The 20700-nt window shown below is 32.7% G+C and overlaps 1 protein-coding gene across 1 annotated transcript in view; it reads right to left on the bottom strand.

Moving 5' to 3' along the window:
* Positions 1-19601, bottom strand: part of LOC148304851 (ATP-binding cassette sub-family G member 8) — a 59101-nt gene extending 39500 nt beyond the window's left edge. The window contains exon 1 of the mRNA XM_088267618.1: positions 19326-19601. The gene's annotated coding sequence lies outside the window, so the exon portion shown is untranslated. The remainder of the gene's footprint in view (positions 1-19325) is intronic.
* Positions 19602-20700: the final 1099 nt, after the last annotated feature.

The raw sequence follows: 20700 nt of genomic DNA, 5'->3' as shown, positions 1-20700 counted from the left end.
TAGTTGCCTTAGAAAATTCCCTTGGCCTATTATTTGTGTTCATATTATTTACAAAAATACTTCAATTTCATATTATTTCTGTGTGCCTAAACGGCTCATTATTAGAAAAAGGTATCAAATTGTGGTAGAGTAGGTTCGAACCGAGAAACTCAGACTCAAAAGTCCGACACTAACCACGGAACCACAGCCCGAAATTTATGTACCAGGATTTATAGCATATTTAGTTTATATGTCTTAAAAATGATAGTGGATGTATAGTTTCAAGAATTAACAATAAATATGGGAGTCGAACACTGCAATATATCGTTCCGAACATTTTTAATTTGTTGCCGACGGATGTTAGACGTCAAAATAAAATATGGAACAAAGGCAAAATAAAGGAATGGGTAATTTTATGAAAATTGTAAAATGTTTATATTCTTAATTTTTCTCTGTTTTTTGTGTGTATATTAGGTTAAAATGGTAAAAAACAATAAAAAATATATTAAAAAAGAACTCCACCGACAAGACACCAAGGTTGCCTCTACATTTTTTTTAAAAAAAAATTTTAAATTGTGATTTGATTTGATTTGATTGTTAATAATAATAAAAAAGTGAATAATAAATGAATAAGGAGTTAGTTATCATTTACTTCCAAGAATTTTCCATTCCAAAAAATCAAGTTTTTTTTATTTATGACGTTGTTGAAAGGAGTGAGCGATATGTACAATAGATTGGTATTTTTATTTTAGTATTTTAGTGACCTTACGATGACCCGACACAGTTTAAAAGCATATTATGTAACGGTTGCTTATTTGGAATATTGACCCGAGGCAAAAACACATAATACATACATATATGTATATATTATATTTATAATACACATTCCATATCGTGTATGGGTAAAATTTGTTGATCCCGTTAAATTCCTTTTTTTATAATTCACACCGTTAGTTACATCAAATACGAACAACGTTATAACGAAATCACATCGAATTATTCTTGGTGAGTTTTTGAAATACTTATAATTAAAGACTTATAACTCTGTTTTAAAATCAGTATAAATATTTTATTATAACTTACTTATAATGTCTACCGGTTTCGAAGCTAACCGCTTCTTTATTATTTTTTAACATCTCATCAAAGATGAAGAAGAATATGGAAGTCTGGGCATTTACAGGGCTGACGACCGTCATAGGCTAGTTTGAGTGATCACTTTACACACGTGTAACATTCACCAATTCTACCCATTATTGAAAACCACACATCTCAAATTCTTGGCTGTTCTATATGTATGAACACATTTTGAAACATTATTCTAGTTCTATATATACATCTACATCTCACCAAAAGATGTCTATAGTTAAGTTCTAGTGATTCAAGAACAAGGTTTGTAAATTGGTTCATATATATAGAACTTCCAAGATTTTGAGTAGTGTGGTTGTCAATAATGGGTAGAATTGGTGAATGTTACACGTGTGTAAAGTGATCACTTAAACCAGCCGATGACGGTCGTCAGCCCCGTAAATGCCCAGACTTCCATATTCTTCTTCATCTTTGATGAGATGTAAAAAAATAATATGAAAGTGACTCCTGTAATTGCAGATAATTCAGATTTTGTGAACAAGTATTTGGACACACTCAAAATGTTGTAAACCGCTTGTTTATCAAGACTGATTAATACTAAAACATGATCTACTTAACAATATTCAAAATATTTTGACGGCTGGGCAAAGGACCTTGGGTAGATCCCAAGTGGCTTTATTTTTTTGTATTAATTAGCAGTCACAGTCAAAAGGGATAAGATATGTTGAGTTATTGGAAACATATTTAATAACTGACTTTTATAAAAATCTTTTACTTGAGTATTTATTATTTGTAAATTATTATTAATTGCCTTTTTAATTTCTAATATTTCTAAGTAATCTAATTTAAGTCTTCTGTTGCATGTGTGTAGTATATTAAGACCTTTATTTTTATCAAATGAGTGATTATTTTCTATTAAATGATTGTCAAATTCAGACATTATAATAAAATATATGTTATAATAAAATATTTATAATGATTTTAAAACAAAGTTACATTTTAATTGGTTTTTTTTTTAAAGTTCTGTTGGAATTGTTCGGTATTGCATTTTGCAATATGTGTCGAACTCGGGAACTCTAACACGGTAGCTAAACATGCTTTTCATTACACCACGGAGGCGGACAAAATTAAATCTGTAGGTCTCTTCCAAAAAAAATTGTTATCTCCTATGGGAGATGTGAGAATTCGCCTTCGTTTTTCCTTCGATGTGCGATAATTTTCACTGATTTGCTCAGAGCAATAATAGTAAAATATACGAACTGTGTCGGTTAACTGTAATAGCGGGTAATTTAATATTCCGACGTGAGCTGTGTTGTTTGTAGTACTCCGTATTTATTTACCGTAGTGTAGAGATAGTAGAAAATACTATAATTTCCCAATTGACTACGCACTACGGGCGAACGGAATGTATCGACCTATGTCTAAACGGCCAACCGAAGATTGACGACCGTGACGGAAATACGAAAACATTTTAGCCGGGATTGCAAAATCGCCTCATACTCGATTCTCGTGGTATAACAATGCGGCCAACCTTGTACGAACTAACTTTCGGTTTTTCTTATCTGGAATTACTTTTCGCGGGAAATAAGGCAACTTTTGCGAAGATTATTTCGTACAAATGTAACGAATGTAATTGACGATAATGAGGAAATAATGTCATATTATTTTTTTATCACGAAAAACTCATCCGTTTTCAACACGGCACCGGCTAAATTGAGATAATTATATAATGTAAAATGTTTAAGCTTATCTTATAGCGGAACTGTATCAATTAATACATTTATAATAAAAATATTGCCTCCTCGTGTTCATTCTACCCTGGTATAGGTACCATTAAAATTGTATGTAAATTGTAATATAAAAACATGGAATTTATTTATTGATTTGGCGTTTAATTTGTAGAACTCCATTTTAATTTCTGTATTAATTTTTAATAAAACACAGATTTTTAGAGTCTGCTAAGTTTTATTTTATCAAAAAACACATAAAAATTCATATTGTGACATTTGTTTCGCCTAGTTATGGCATTTTCAAACGAATGTGAAGATTATAAGGACCGTCAGTCCTTATAATAGCTATACAATTCTAGGTCCTTAAGTGATAGTTTTAACATGTGCAGTAATTATTTATGGGAGATAACAAATAGTTAATGGGGAATGTAGGTACGTACACTTATATTTATTTTCTGGGAAAAGAAATATATATCGTTTTGACGATTTTCAAAAATTCGTAATGCTTGATCATGGCAAATGTTCCTCGGTCTTCCTCTGCTTCTATTACCAACTACATTAGCCTAACATATTTGTTAATTTTATCGATAATGTTTAAAGGCTTTTATCTAAGCGTTACGTTATTTTCTAATTTCACCATTGGAACATCCATCTTACATCGTTTTGCCATGCATTATGCTAGTTTAGCTTCCCCTGTTAGGCTTTTGTTAGCTGTGACTGATTTCAACATTTAAATTATTGGGAACCAAATAATTTTGATTTATATATCTGGATTATCTCCAATTGGGAGGAGATAATAAAAGCTTTCATTATCCAGCTAGACTTCATAAAATAATATAATATTGATCAGTATTAGAGTAGACAGTTTCCCATTTCCCACTGATAGTTTTCACCGACAGGTATGTTATAGTTCTGGGCAACAGAAGACCGGCTGTACAGATGTGCATCAATGGGTTTATCGAACAATACCAATATTTGGTAATAATGTATTGTGGCTAATGTCAAATTGACAACAAAGGTTCGAATCTGGGCCGATTTATTTCGACCTGAAATTCAATCGACATTTCACACTCAATTACACTGAAATAATGGCCGTGAAGAACAACTGAACTTCATTGAAAAGAGTCAGCGAGCAGCACTCGAACCGGCAGCTACTCTTTTTTATGGAATTATTCATGCAAAACCCGGTGGGGGACGAGATATGAATTTTTATTTCACAGATAATATAGCGGTCAAAGTTAAAGTGTTTTCTTGAATGTTTTTCGCAAATACTTTGTGGCACATTTTATAAACTTTATAAAATTAAACAACTTTATTCTACCCACTTTTTTATTATTAGTACACTTTAACCTACCGGTTTCGACAAGAACCTTGTCATCACAAGGGTTTATTAAATTCTAAAACATTAAAAACATTAAAATCCTCATAATTAATTACATTCCCTTACCAAAAACTTCCACACACCCCATTACATTTATGATTTTTTATGAGTATTTTAATGTTTTAGAATTTAATAAACCCCGCTGATGACAAGGTTCTTGTCGAAACCGGTAGGTCAAAGTGTACTAAAAATAAAATAAAATGGTTAAAACAAAGTTGTTTAGTTTTATAAAGTTAAAATGCATTGCATTGAATCACGGACGACTAATTATTTATTGCAAAATATTTATAAACAAAAAGTATGACATAATCAGAAGGTAGTGAGTAACAGAAGAAAGAACCTCTTAATTAACATCTTTTATTGCACCGTACATAGATCTATAAGGTCCAAAACACAGAAACACGTCAAACAAAACCTGACACAAACCTCTTTTGGTGAAAAGGACTTTGATTAATATGCAATAAAGCTGTATAACCTGCTACCATTATCCATAATTTTACTTTAAACCCAGGTAAAAAATTATATTACAACTTTTTAACCATTCAATAACTCTTTTCTTTTCAAAATACATATATGTTTATTTAGAAGTAAAACTTAAACGTGAAAAAAAATCAATTACGGTTTAAAGAAAATTAAGTTACGATTTATCGTATGTTGGGCCTTAAACAAACGATACTTATGCAAAAAAACGAATATTTAAAGAAATATTATGTATTCAAGACGAGAAATATAACAGAATTGAGATTTGGTACTGTTTTTTTTAATGTTAAGAATAATCGCCAGAATAGACCTATTAATGCGTTTAATGCCTTCGAAATACTCACGAAGGAGCCGGTAATTATTGTAAGAACACATTATTGGACCGTAGAAACGGCACATTTATTTCCCCATCCCACGGTACACTTTGGTTTGAATATTTTAATGGATACCAATAAAAATGTTAGGCACATATTTTGGCGTTGCTCGTAAGAGTTAATTTTCTCGCAGTTCGGTTCTTTAAGACGAAACTAATCGAAAATGGACGGCATCTGGTGCCACGAGTGAAGAAGCGGTATTTGATATATGTCCGCTAGGTCTAGTTTCCATGTAAACTAGCGGACCCGACAGACGTCCTCCTCGAACGTCGTGTTGCCCTGGTATAATAAGCTGGTTCAGAAAACGTTTTTCGATATTCTTTCGACTAACTAACTAACCAACAATCACGCCGCTTCCCCGCAGGGATAGACATACAGAATAGAACGCCACACTGCTTTGTATTTGCAAACATTCTTCGCCTCTTCCACGTTTATGCATTTCCTATTACATACCCGCCGATTATTTCTCCTTACCTGACCCCTTTCAAGTCACATTCGAATTTTCGATAAACTAAGTTACATATCGCTCACTCCTTTCAAGAACGTCATAAATCAAAAATCGTCATTTTTCAGTTGTGCGTGTTTTCGGAAAGCCCAGAAAATGTACTATATCCCAGCAAAAGAGGCATATTTTACACTTATTATTTACCGGCTACAGGGCAGAAAGTCTTGTTTTTGCATTTTGAAGAAAAGTATTGTGTAATTATTTTTTTAAAATATACTAAATGGTTTTCAAATGGAGAAAAAACCTTCAGGTTTTACCTAAACAGATCTGTTGCACAGTAAAAAATTCAATAAGTGGCTCGATTTATTTTTAATACATTGTATTATATTTTTAAACTTTTAAAACGTTCTCCTGAAAAATCAAGTTTTTTTATTTATGACGTTCTTGAAAGGAGTGAGCGATATGACATTTCAGACTTTTCGTTTCGACATTGTGTGATTCGTGCACCCAAACCAAAATAATAAAATAAAAAGAAAAACAAATTCTTGATCGCAGCACACCCGATGACGTAAAATTTGGTAACGTATAGCCGTGTCCGTTTTTCGTTTTATTCAAATATCTAAAGTTTAAACCTTAATATCTCCCTAGGTTCTCTACAGATTTCAATAAGAATGTTACCATTTCGCGAGCGCCGTACAGTCGCACACAACACACAGTGCGGGTTGGCGGGCAGCAATAGGAGCTATTCGGGGCATTGGACTTCGGCGAAGTGCAATGCCTTTTGCGAGGGCACTCGACACTGTGCAAGGGCTCGAGGACTAAGTGTCCGTATGGATTTCAATTCCATCAGAACGCCTTGAAATACATTACGACGAAACGCAACGATTTCCCCATCACCCATCACGGATCATTAGGCGCCAGTAATTTGTATGAAACGCAACCAATTTAATGGATATTTTCATGATGTGTTATTATTGGCTAATAAATTAATATGAAAAATCAAAAGATTATCGATAACATTCTTATTGAAATCTGTACAGAAGTCAGGGAGGTATGAAGGTTTAAACTTTAGATATTTTAATAAAACGGACATCGCTATACGTCGTCGGGTGTGTTATGGGGCGTATCCCTTTATGTATCTGCTTTATAGTGCTGTGACAGTAGTAGAGTAATAGTGTGGATTCGTTTCTGTGACGCCGTTCGTTACCAACTTACGAAATACAACGATTTTACGAAGGTGAATTTTTCGAAGGAAAATGATGAATGAAAATATTGATTATATCGGCTGTTATAAACACAAAACGAGTCAATACGAGAAAAGAGTCACAAAACGAGAAAACTTATATCGGCCGTTATTAACACACACAATCCTTTATAGGTTGAGTATGTTAAATTAAGATATTCCTCCCCAGTGATAATACCCTTCTGGCCGTGAATTCAAGCCGTAGGCTCCCAAACTGGGCAAAATCGCCCATTTGTGGGTGATGAAGGAATCTTGGTGGGCAATATTGGCTTAGGGGGAATTTAGTGGGCGATTTGAGGAGCCAATTACAGATTGTTGAAAAAATACTGTATAAAAATGTTTTGAGTATTTTATAATAATATATAACTAGCCGCAAGGAGAATTTTCTAAAGCAACTTATAAATATTTAAAATAAAACAGATTATCGGCACTCGTTATCATTTTGATGTAATGGCGTGAGGTTCCTTTTATGTAAATTTGCCTTATTATCATCATCAAGAATGATGTAATAGTTGGGAACAAAGCATTTTGCTTGGCGAATGCTTCACAGAGGGCCCTTCATGGCTTCGCGAGTGTTTGAGAGCTGTAATGGTCTATGGCAGGGATGGCAAACCTATGGCTCGTGAGACAATTTTCCATGGCACGTGAAAAAAAAGATTAATCATTAAGAATTATTTTTGAAGAAATCAAGCGAGATCGTTTTTACCATTCCAAAGAAATGCCGAAAATGAAGTACTTACAACTCGGCAATCCATCCCGGAAACTTATATTGTCTTAAAAAATATAGCAATGGGCATTGTAACAATTTTTTCTTCTTGTTCCTATGAATCATTGTTTTCTTCAGTGATCTTTATTAAATCAGACATTAGAAGAAGACTTACAGAGGAAAGAACTACAGCTTGTACATATTCTATTAAAAGTTACCAGCTATGAACCCGATTTAAAAAAACGGCATCTATCATCCAACAAAAAAATTCAATAATAATAATCAACATTTTGAGTGTGTCCAAATACTTGTTCACAAAATCTGGATTATCTCCAATTACAGGAGTTATTTTCATATTATCTGGTCAAATTATAAGCTTAAATAATAAAAATGAAAATGGTATTTTCTGGCGTTTCTCATGTGTGTGATTATAATCCAGGATTCGGACCTCACATACTAATATAAGAGTTTCTGCTTAGTAAAAAGCTTCTTTACATCTCACCAATAGATGTCTCTAGTAAAGTTCTAGTGATTCAAGAACAAGGTTTCTAATTTGGTTCATATATATAGAACTTCCAAGAATTTGAGTAGTGTGGTTGTCAATAATGGGTTGAATTGGTGAATGTTACACGTGTGTAAAGTGATCACTTAAACCAGCCTATGATGGTCGTCAGCCCCGTAAATGCCCAGACTTCCATATTCTTCTTCATCTTTGATGAGGTGTCGAAAAATAATATGAAAATAATAATGAAGTTGTAAGGGTTCTACATTTTTTGGTTAGGTTTATTTTTTTATTTATTTCTCTTATTTAGGCATTGATAAGTACTTTATTATTTTTTTTCGATGTATTAATGCTTTGTTTATATTACAAATCTGAAATTACACAAACATTTAATGCATTTTTAATTCCATGGCATGTGGTACACGACATACTTATTTTGAAAAAAAAATGGCACTCAGGCTCAAAAAGGTTCGCTATCCCTGGTCTATGGTCTATGGGCAGTAGTTATGGCGGACTGCCACCTTATTAGCACAAATTATCTAATCATTACTCACTTATTACTTAAGGTATTATTAGAATGACACGGGCCCAGTATTGCATTAACAATAGCCTATTTTTTCATGCACGATAAAGCGTTAAACGCAAGAACGAACGTTTAATTTGTCGCAAGCATATGCAGCAGCATAAGCCACTTAAGGGCGTACTCTTAAATATACAATTTAGTACGTGACCGTCTGCGCGAGGAGCCAGCCACAAGTGCACATTTCTTTTTAGAATACACAAATACTGAAAAAACATACAATTTTTATTTATAACTCTACCTTTTAATAACTCTTTTCTTTTCTAAGAAAAACTTATTTTTTCGATACAAAAACAGCGTTTTAAGCAAAATATTCTATTACGTTAATTTTTTTATTTATTTTTTGATTATTATTTATTTGGTAGTCACCCAGTGAAAGGATGTTTCTGCCAGTGTCAAGTATTATTTTTATTTACAAACAAGAAAATACTAGAAAATAGTAATAAAAATTAATGCAAAATTCATGGTTTAAATGCGTTTAGCTTTATCATTTTAGAAATTATGCCCGCACATGTCGCTCGCTCCTTTCAAGAACGTCTTAAATCAAAAATCGTCAATTTTCAGTTGTGCATGTTTTCGGAATGCCCAGAAAATGTACTATATCTTAGCAAATAATGCATATTTTTAACTTAATATTTACCCGCTACAGGGCAGAAAGTGTTGTATTGTTTTAGTATTTTTTTTAAATATTCTAAATATTTTTCAAATGGAGAAAAAACCTTCAGGTTTTACCTAAAAAGATCTGTTGCACAGTAAAAAGTTCAATAAGTGGCTTGATATTTATTTTTAATACATTGTATTATATTTTTAAACTTTAAAAACGTTCTCCTGAAAAATCAGGTTTTTTGATTTATGACGTTCTTGAAAGGAGTGAGCGATGTGTTTCAAGAAAATTAAGATGCGATTTATCGTATATTGGCGGGATAATCAATAGCCCGCAAATAAATAAAATAATAATAATAAATTAAATATTTTTTAAATCCAGGTATAAATTTGACGTTATTGAATTGCTTTGCTTAAAACACCGTTTTTGTATTCAAAAAATAAATTTTTCTTCAAAATAAATAAATGGTTTTAAAAATACAACAGGTATTTAAAATACAAGCAGTCATTTAAAATTCAAACATTTATCTGAATAGATTTATATTATCCACTGACACTTCGTGATGGAATTGCATTTTTAATTTATTATTAGATTAAAACCAATATTTTTAGCTTTTCCACTTTTTTATTTGACCAGCGACCGGGTTTCGTCGTTACCGACATCATCAGACTGGTGATGATGTCGGTAACGACGAAACCCGGTCGCTGGTCAAATAAAAAAGTGGAAAAGCTAAAAATATTGGTTTTAATCTAATAATAAATTAATTTATCTGAATCACTCGCAAACGAGTGGAGTCTTAAAAAAAAACAGTTGGTAGAATGCAGTGGCGGTACTTCCCTAGAAGCCCAAAAGCCCGGCTAGCCTAACAACTCCAAATAAAAATGACTTTATCTAGACCAAATGATTAAAAATACATAATTAATGTATGACTATTTTTAAATTATCGCGCGCTTACATGATTATTAAACACTATGCATGCCATTATATTATAATGGTACTTATTGGTTATGGTTAATATCTGAAGAAGATATTTTATTATAGTGAACATTTTCTTCATTTCAAGGTGATGGCTATACCTTACAAAAGTTACATGTAAGCATATTTTTACAATGATTACAATACATTGTTTATATTTATAATACTTTCTGGGTGCTTACTATACTGGGAATGAAATGAGGTGAAGAAATTATAGGTACATCATGTATTCACGAATGTGAAAAATAATGGGCTTGCCTTGCTGGTAAACCCTAGGCACGCCACTGGTAGAATGGCAAGGAGTTAAAAAAATATGGTATATTTAAAAAAAAAATTTTTCATCAAATTCCAATATGTTTTTTTTTAACACCCTTGGCTTACTGACTTTGTATATTTGAGAATACATCCTTAAAATATATTCCTTCAGCACTCACTTTAAATAAATTAAATCAACACGCGCATGAATTCCAGAAGCGTATGATACGTTTTATAATTTTCAACAAAGATAACTAACTAACCATCACGCCGCTTCTCCGCAGGGGTAGGCAGAGAGAAGAGAGCGCCACACCAATCTGTTCTTGCAAGCATTCTTCGCCTCTTCCACGTTCATGCATCTCCTCATACATACCCGCCGATTGTTACGACTCCTACCTAACCTGACCACTTTCAAGTATTTAGCATACCTGATCGAGCCATGTTTTTCTCGGTCTTCCTCTGCTTCTTTTCCCAATAACATTCGCCTCACAAATTTGTTTTACCGTTCTTTCCTCACTCATTCATTCTACATGTCCAAACCATCTCAACACACCTTTCTTAATTTTGTCGATAATGCTTATCTCAGCTTTGCATTCCTTCCTTATTTCACTATTCGCAAAGATCTCTGTGGGAAATATGATATAAGAAGATCCACCTTGAGGACGCTGGTAAGGTTGAAGTGAGACATCGCATGGAAGCCAGACGAGCGGAAGTAAGTACGACATGCAAGTTTAGTTTGAAGGATTTGTTGGGAAAATGAGATAATAGTTGCTGTTCCACGTAGAACGGCAACACAATCGATGACATTGAAGAATCCAGTCGCTAGGTTCAACCAGAACCGGATTTGTTGGAAAATTTATTTGATTGTTTTCAAACTGAGCAATTTGAATCAATCACTCAGTTCAATAGGGTGTATGCAAAATCGGGGACAACGTTTAACCCTTTCCGGTCCCCCAAAATTAAAAAAAATCTAGGTAGACAGATACATTCCATTTGGAAAAAATATTTTGTCCTCTGCTCCACACAATGTTGTAATAGATCCGAGTGACATTTGTCCGCTTCCGTAGTGTAATGGTCAATGGTATAATGGGTGGTTCTGGAGGTCCCGGGTTCGATTCCCAGGGGGGTCAAATAAATATAAGTGATTTTTCCACTCTAATATTTATTCTATATTACCCTGGACTGGTACCTTAAGCGGAGGGCTGATCACCTTTCCTTCGTGTGTTAACGATCAAGATAACACTGCGTTTATATGATGCAGTGCCCTATGCACCAGTGGGGTGCGGATAAGGGTTTGAATGAAAAATAATGCAAAAAATGTCGAATAACATCCGACATAGGACCTAAGAGGAAAAAATCGATGTCGAATGAGATTCGACATTGGACCAGTAAGGGTTAAGGGGATACAACGCAAGACAGAATTCATGGTTCTACACAGGAGCCGTGGCGTAGTTGGATAGGCGCTCGAATGCGAAACTGGCTTCACGGGTTCGATTCCCGATAAGTGCAAAATAAATTCACGAAAGATTTATTTTCAATGGGTCTGGGTTTTTGTGATGTATTTCTTTTATATTTGCCTTCCTTATCCTTGCTATTCTACCGACAGACAAGCCTCTAATAGAAATTCACCAGCCGGTCACCGTAGAGGTAACGTTGCCGGACGCTAAATGAATTAAATTATTGCTTGTAAGACTTTAATATATAAAATATGAAACTTTTTAAAATTAATTTTAATTACGTGACTATGAAAAATAAAGATAATATAATAAAATATCAAGTATATAGTTTTTTACAGATTTATTTTATTTGACAAGTGACCGACATAATCAGACTGCTCCATTTTATACTGATCCAGTCTGACGATGTTGGTACCGACGAAACCCAATCAAATAAAATAAATGTGGAAAAACTATAAACGTAATTTAAGAACGTAACGTAAGAAATTTCAGTACAAAACTTAAATCTAAGAATGAAAATTGTATTTAGGCATTTACAGGGCTTGCGACCTGTCGTAGGCTGGTCTAAGTGACAACTTTCATCATTCTACTCGGATTGAAAACCAGATTACTCAAATTTTGGAACTCGTATTTATGATGAAATGAATAAATACCTCTAAATATGAATAGGTTCCTGCAGAAGTCAGAAAACATGGACGCAAATAAGTTAATTGTGGAATTTTCATAATTTGCTAAGGAAGTTTTGTTCGCGCATAGTGGAATTACTCCGTTAATATCGTAAATTGCAACTTTTGTTTTAACAGCTGCTTCCAATTGTACTTTGTCCATTACATAACATAATTATGGCTATAATAAAGAGGTGAGTAAGAGAACACCGCACAGTTTAAACATTATACATATCGCTCACTCCTTTCAACAACGTCATATATAAAAAAAACTAGATTTTTGAGATCGTTTTTAAAGTTGAAAAATATAATAAAATGTATTAACCTGTCTGGGAGTGAGTTTCTGCGGACAAAACTATATGAATCAGTTTTTTTTTTGCTTTTTTTTTACTTTTTTATTTTTATTTCTTAGTCGATGCTAAAAGCAATATATTTTTTAAATATTTTTTTTATATACCAGTAAACATGATTTATCGAAGCATCGATAATTTTGCCGTAAATCGTGTTTTAAACATGTTTTGATATAAATCATGCCATAAATCATGTTTTGTATCGGCCGTACATGTACGGTCATACTCCTTGAGGATAATTTGGAATGGCCGTACATGTACGGCCATACTCCCTGAAAGGTTAATAATAAATATCAAGCCACTTATTGAACTTTTTACTGGGCTTTTTACTTTTTTTGATCTTTCTAGGTAAAACCTGAATGTTTTTTCTCCATTTGAAAAATATTTAGTATTTTTAAAAAAAATAATTAAACAATACCTTTTCTTCAAAATGCAAAAACAATTCTTTCTGCCTTGTGGCGGGTAAATATTAATTTCATTAATTGATTCGGCAGTCACTTTGTGGTAAAATCTATCCATTTTTAATTAATGTTTTACTTAGTAAATACAACTATTTCTTAAAATCTACTGTGATGTGTTTCGATGCATTACGCATCATTTTCATACGGTGTTTGAAAATGATGCGGAATGCATCGAAACACGTGTCACAGTAGATTTTAATAAAATAGTGGTATTTACTAAGTAAATATTAATTAAAAATGGTAATTATTAAGTTAAAAATATGCCGCTTATGCTGGGATATAGTTCATATTCTGGGCATTCCGAAAACATGTTCAACTGAAAATTGACGATTTTTTTTATATATGAAGTTGTTGAAAGGAGTGAGCGATATAGATTCAATGAACAATATTTGTGGAATTTAAAGAATTTTCCCGTACAAATAATACTAGGCATTCAGCCATACCTTGTTCCGAGCAGCTGTGGAGTATTCCGGAGTTGCTGAATGTTTGCGCATTCCTACATATTTCTGTCTTTGGTTAACGTGACTCAGATCATTGTGTGTTTTGAATAATTGTTTCTGTAAGCTAAAATTATATTGCCGCAATGCAATTTCCCGAATATAGCCGACGGCTTATTACTCAACCGCGCGCTTTATATTACTATATATCGGTAGTGTAAAGGCAAAGGGGTATTACCAGTAAAAATTTTCTAAGTTTGTTCCACAAAATGTCTAAAATAGTGTATTCCATAATCTGGTAAAAGGATATAGCTGTAGTTGCAATACTTATCTAGTTTTATTAAGATATGTACATTTAAAAAAAATTAAAACAAATGAGTTATTTAATTTCACAAGTTTGTTTTTGCTCTCCTGTAAAATTTGGTCTGGGGCAGTTATACCCCTTTGCCTTTTCACTACCGACATGTATGTGTATATATATATATATATATATATATATATATATATAATATATATATTATTTATTTATTTATTTTAACCCTGTATCCGCTCCCGATGGTGCAAAGGGCACTGCATTATATAAATACAGTGTTATCTTGATCGTTAACATGTGAAGGAATCATGTGGGTGATCAGCCCTCCGCTCAAGGTGCCAGTCCAGGGTAATATTGAATAAATATAACAGTGAAAAAATCACTTATATTTATTTGACCCCTCCCCCTACTTATCGAACCCGGGACTTTTTATGTATAAAATAATTTTTCAATGTTTATATTCTTTTTTTAAAAAAAAAAAAAATTATTATTATTTGCCTGAAAACACGTCCGACCACTCACGAGATCGGTCGTGTTTTAAATTTCAATATTCGAGAAAAAATAGAAAAATTCATATTTTGTATATACTTGTACGGTATATATGTAACAATAGATAAATACCCATCACATTCTCTAGCTTGCTACGGAACGGTGTAGAATTAATACATAACTCCGCCTCTTTTAACATTGCATAGGTTCACCCTGAAGATGACCCCTGAAACGGAGGTCGAACGCCGGAAAAACAAAGTCAACTGGGCATTTACAAAATATCTCACCGACTTAATAATTACATATATCGCTCACTCCTTTCAAGAACGTCATGTATCAAAAAACTTGATTTTTCAGAACGTTTTTAAAGTTTAAAAATAAAATACAATGTATCAAAAACAAATATCAAGCCACTTATTGAGCTTTTTATTGTGCAACAGATCTTTTTAGGTAAAACCTGAAGGTTTTTTCTGCGTTTGAAGAATATATAATATACTTTAAAAAATCATAAAACAATACCTTTTCTTCAAAATGCAAAAACAATACTTTCTGCCATGCAGCGGGTAAATATTAAGTTATAAATATGCTTCTTTTGCTGGGATTATAGTACATTTTATGGATACGTAGCTAGATTTCAGAGTCACTTGGACGTTAGGTAATTGAAAAAAAATGAGCGAATTGTCACAAAATTTTAATTATTTTTTGTCAAAAAAGTAGACTCAAAAAATCAGTGTTTGATTTAACATTTAATATATCGCTCACTTCTTTCAACAACGTCATATATTAAAAATCGTCAATTTTCAGTTGTGCATGTTTCCGGAATGCTCAGAAAATGTACTATATCCCAGCAAAAGCGGCATATTTTTAACTTAATATTTCCCGCTACAGGGCAGAAAGAGTTGTTTTTGCATTTTGAAGAAAAGGTGTTTTTTAATTATTTTTTAAAATATACTACATATTTTTCAAATAGAGAAAAAAATCAGGTTTTACCTAAAAAGATTTGTTGCACAGTAAAAAGTTCAAAAAAGTAGCTTGATATTTATTTTTAATACATATTATTATATTTTTAAACTTTAAAAACGATCTCCTGAGAAATCAAGTTTTTTGGTATTTGACGTTGTTGAAAGGAGTGAGCGATGTGTGAAATAAATTTATCATCTTCTTTGGGTATTCACCGTGGTGTAGGATTTTGACTCGCAGAAGGATTTTCTCTATGTAAGCTTTTTTTACTAAGAAAGATTTCAACGCACAGACAAGACCCGAAGCTCGTTCTGTTTAGTAATGATTATTAAAATATTACAATCACAACATTTATGTGTCCAAATCCTTGTACATAAATATGGGTTTCTCCACGTAGAAATTATTTTTACATTTCGACATCTCAACATAGATGAAGAAGAATATTAAGAAAAAAATAGTGTGATTGTCTATCATGGGTAGAATGGTGCCACTTATGTAACTTAAAAAAACATTAAATTCACATTTATGTATCCAAACCCTATTATCTCAACAAGGATGAAGAAGTATATGCACAGACTCCCATATTCCACTTCATCTTTGATGAGATGTCAAAAAACAATATGAAAAATAACTCCTGTAATTGGAGATGATCCAGATTTGTGAACAAGTATTTGGACACGCTCAAAATGCTGTATCCAAATCCTTGTTCACAAATATGGGTTTCTATTTTATAATTTGGCTATTTTTATATTTTGATATCTCAACATAGATGAAGAAGATTATAAAGAAAAAAAATAGTGTGATTGTCATGGATTGAATGGTGAATGTTACACGCGTGTAAAGTGGTCATACAACCAGCCTATGACAGTTTAAAAATATAAGAAAATGGGTATATATATATATATATATATATATATATATATATATATATATATATATATATATATATATATATATATATATAAATATATATATATAAATATATATATATATATATATATATATATATATATATATATATATATATATATATATATATATATATATATATATATATATATGTATTGTAAGACTTGGCACGATCAGATAAATCAGAACCTAAAATCTGATGGTGTCAAAAGTCTGCGTAATCGGAGGGCATGTATGACTAGATGTATGTATGTGAAGGAGGCGAGGAATGTATGACACGACATAAGAGTGTGGCGTTTTTTTATCCTTTCTGCCTACACCTGCGGGGAAACGGCGTGATGGTAGTAGTAGTAATAGTTTATTGTCAGACAGCATACGACGGGAATTGAATCGATCATGCAAATATACATACTTATATATAAAAATGAACGAGCTATCGGTGAAATGAATGGAATTTTTACGATCTATATACGTTTTTTACGATATATGTAGGTGTGCCGTTTGCTGTGAGAAATGTCCCAGCGTTAATGTAGGTAGGTTGGTTTGTGTCATGCATTAGTTCGTATAACACAGTGATTCCCAAAAGGAAATTCAGATTTGGGGGTCCCTGAACAACGTCAGCTCACCCGTGCAAGGTTTAATATAAAATAAAAAAAATTGTGACACATTTTGTAATAATATGGAAGAAAATAAGAATCATTAAATTAAAAGCTAATTTTTAAACGAATTTCTTCTACGGCAATAACACCTCACTCTTTTTATATTACACATATTGAATTTGCAGTAAGACACTGAACAAGCAGAAAATACTTCTTCAACAAAATGATTTATTTATATATTTCTTTCTAACCCTTATCCTAACCCAATGGTGCATAGGGACTGTATCGTATTGACTAAGTGTTATGTTGATCGTTACTTACACAAAGGCAAGGTGATCACTCTTACGCTTCGGGGACCAGTCTAGTGTCATATTAAATAATATATTCGAATGTAAAATAACAGATTTTTTTATGTCACCATTTAGGAACGTTTCAAAACGTCAAAATTTAATTTGTAATTTTTCTATTAAGTGTACCTATATGTAGTTTTTCATTCAGGGTCCGTAAGCAAGTTTTGACTACGAAAAGGGGTCCGAATACCAGAAGAGTTTGGGAACCACTAGTATAATACATTACGCTCACTCCTTTCAAGAACGTCATAAATCAAAAATCGTAAATTTTCAGTTATGCATGTTTTCAGAATGCCTAGAAAATGTACTATATCCCAGCAAAAGAGGCATATTTTTAACTTTACATTTACCCGCTACGGGGCAGAAAGTGTTGTTTTTGCATTTTGAAGAAAAGGTATTGTTTAATTATTTTTGTAAATATAATAAATATTTTTCAAACGGAGAAAAAACCTTCAGGTTTTACCTAAAAAGATCTGTTGCGCAGCAAAAAGTTCAATAAGTGGCTTGATATTTATTTTTTAATACATTTTATTGTATTTTTAAACTTCAAAAACGATCTCCTGAAAAATCAAGGTTTTTGAAATATGACGTTGTTGAAAGGAGTGAGCGACATTAGTTCTACAATTCCACCCAGATATGTTAGGACTCACCCGGTCACCTTTATAGTAGCTAAACTGTTCAAAACTGGTTACTTCGTAATATTATTCATGCGTTCTATTATTATATGTATTGTGAACTTCTAGCTGCCTTTGTGGATGCAACGTATACTTTCGACCTTCATGGTAGTAAGAATGAATATGACGATTTTGTTTGACCCCTGTCTGAAGCCAAATGGTGCATAGGGCACTGCATCGTATCTAAGTTACGTGTTTTTTTTTTTAAATATTTTTTAATTGCCTAGATAAATTTCTCCTTGCTTATTATGTACAAGGATTTAAAGCATATTCAGTTTATATAAATATATATATATATATATATATATATATATATATATATATATATATATATATATATATATATATATATATATATATATATATATATATATATATATATATATATATATTTATATATATTTATATATATATATATACATATATATATATATATATATATATATATATATATATATATATATATATATATATATATATATATATATATATATATATATATATATATATATATATATATATATATATATATATATATATACTTATATATTAATAATTTCAAAAATATGTCATGAAATTATGACATATGTAGAGTTCCAAAAAAATTAATAGCGTGGCTGTCAATCACGGTAGAATGGTGAAGTGATCACTTAACCTGCCTATGACAGGTAAATAGCCATCTATGTTGAGATGTCAAGAAAGTGACTATCCTATTTACCAGTTAAAACTATTTTTAATTTTCTTATTGTTTCGATTTTTCTTTTTCGTTGTCAGCGATTGGTTTGTAGCAAGGCGACACCTTCGACTTACCGATAAACATGTAAAATGGGCAACATAATTATCCCTAGATATGAATAAAAACACCACAGCCATAACACATCATTCATCAGTAATTCCTTCTCTGTCCAAGCGGCCAGACTATGGAATGAATTACCTCTCCTTGTAAAAAATGCACCTTCGTTAATAACTTTTAAGAAACGTCTGAGACATTACAATCTATCATTAGAATCCTAACTGTCCATCAAACCTCCTCCCTTAGTTTTTCCCTCTACCTCCTTGACTAAACGCCCTTTTTCCTTTGCCCTCCTTATATCATCTTTTGTAATTTATGTTTTTTTTATGTTCAAGTACTATCTACCCTTTGATTGCAAACAGCTTTATAAGATATCAAACGTTTTGATCAATATCACTAGTCTGTTTTTGGTTGGTTGGAAGATAAGGCAGCCAATGTACTTGTTTATTTTCTGTACATGAAGTTTAAATAAATAAATAATAGAATAAACATGTAAAATGAACAAAATTTCAACAAAAGAATACTCACGAGAGTTGGTCCACACAACATCACACCGCTCACAACAGATCACAAAACAAACCACAGCAAAGTCGAGCACTTTTGTTTTATGACTATTCGGGAATCATGAACAGAGATATATAAAATCTTCACTTAAATGTTCGTTAATAGTTCACTCTTTGGGTGGAAAGAATGTTATTTTCATTGTATAATTCGTTAGCGAGTCATTTTTCACAGTGGCCCTGTCATGTAGAGGCTTTCGGGTCGAGAAATAGCGCTCAGCACGAAGCGATCGACCTCATCTCTGCGCTTCTAGCCGGCCCAACTGTTGAACGCGCCGCCGGACGCCATAGAATACACAGACGTTCTATCGCCTTCTCCCTTCCGCGCAGCGAATCGGGTGAAACAAAAAACGCCGACTCGATCATAGGTTCCGCTTTGTAACACACTCCGCGAATACCTGAGATGTGCGTTGGTCTCTTTCTTACTTGCAGCGCGTTCATTTACACGAAAGAGATGGAAGAACTTAGTAATCGCTATGGAATGTGATGTATGGAGGTGGGAATTGCTGGATATCGTCTTTTTGACTGTTATTTTCAAATCCATCAGATTAAATTTTTTGAACGAATATATATGCTGATGCTCTCCGCCTCCGTAGTGTAATGGTCAGCACGTTCGGCTACCGTTCTGGAGGCCGCGGGTTCGATTCCCAAGGGGGGTCAAATAAATATTTAAGTGATGTTTTCACTCTTATATTTATTCAATATTACCCTGGACTGGTACCTGAAGCGGAGGGCTGATCACCTTTCCTTCACGTGTTAACGATCAAGATAGCTCTGCGTTTATTTATGCAGTACCATATGCACCACCGGGTGCGGATAAGGGTGTGAAGAAGAAAAAGATATATGTAGTCCCATTTCCCGTTATGGAAAATCGTTTATCAATACTAATTACTAAGTACTACCATCATGACGTTTCTCTGCAGGGGTAGGCAGAGAGGATGACACGCTACACTCTTCTGTCCTGACATACACTCTTAGCTTCCTTCACGTCCATACATCTAGTCATACATGCCCTCCAATTACGTAGACTTTTTACTTTACCGGATTTTAGGTTCGTATGGATTTTTGGACTTATTTTTATTTGCAATCGCTTTCATCAAAGCACCATTTATTTATTATATTCCCTGCATTCACCATCATTCACATTCAAGCTGAGCTGAGATAAGCATTATTGATAAAATTAAGAAAGGTGTGTTGAGATGGTTTGGACATGTAGAACGAATGAGTGAGGAAAGAACGGTAAAACAAATTTATAAGGCTAATGTTAGTGGGAAAAGAAGCAGAGGAAGACTGAGAAAAACATGGCACGATCAGGTATGCCAAATACTTGAAAGTGGTCAGGT

The sequence above is a fragment of the Brachycentrus maculatus genome, unplaced genomic scaffold (assembly GCF_059751285.1).
Source record: "Brachycentrus maculatus isolate JH-2025_06_01 unplaced genomic scaffold, ASM5975128v1 h1tg000301l, whole genome shotgun sequence".
NCBI classification, from domain to species: Eukaryota; Metazoa; Arthropoda; class Insecta; order Trichoptera; family Brachycentridae; genus Brachycentrus; species Brachycentrus maculatus.
The sequence above is the reverse complement of the archived record's forward strand: the minus strand, read 5'-3'. Positions and strand labels throughout refer to the sequence as shown.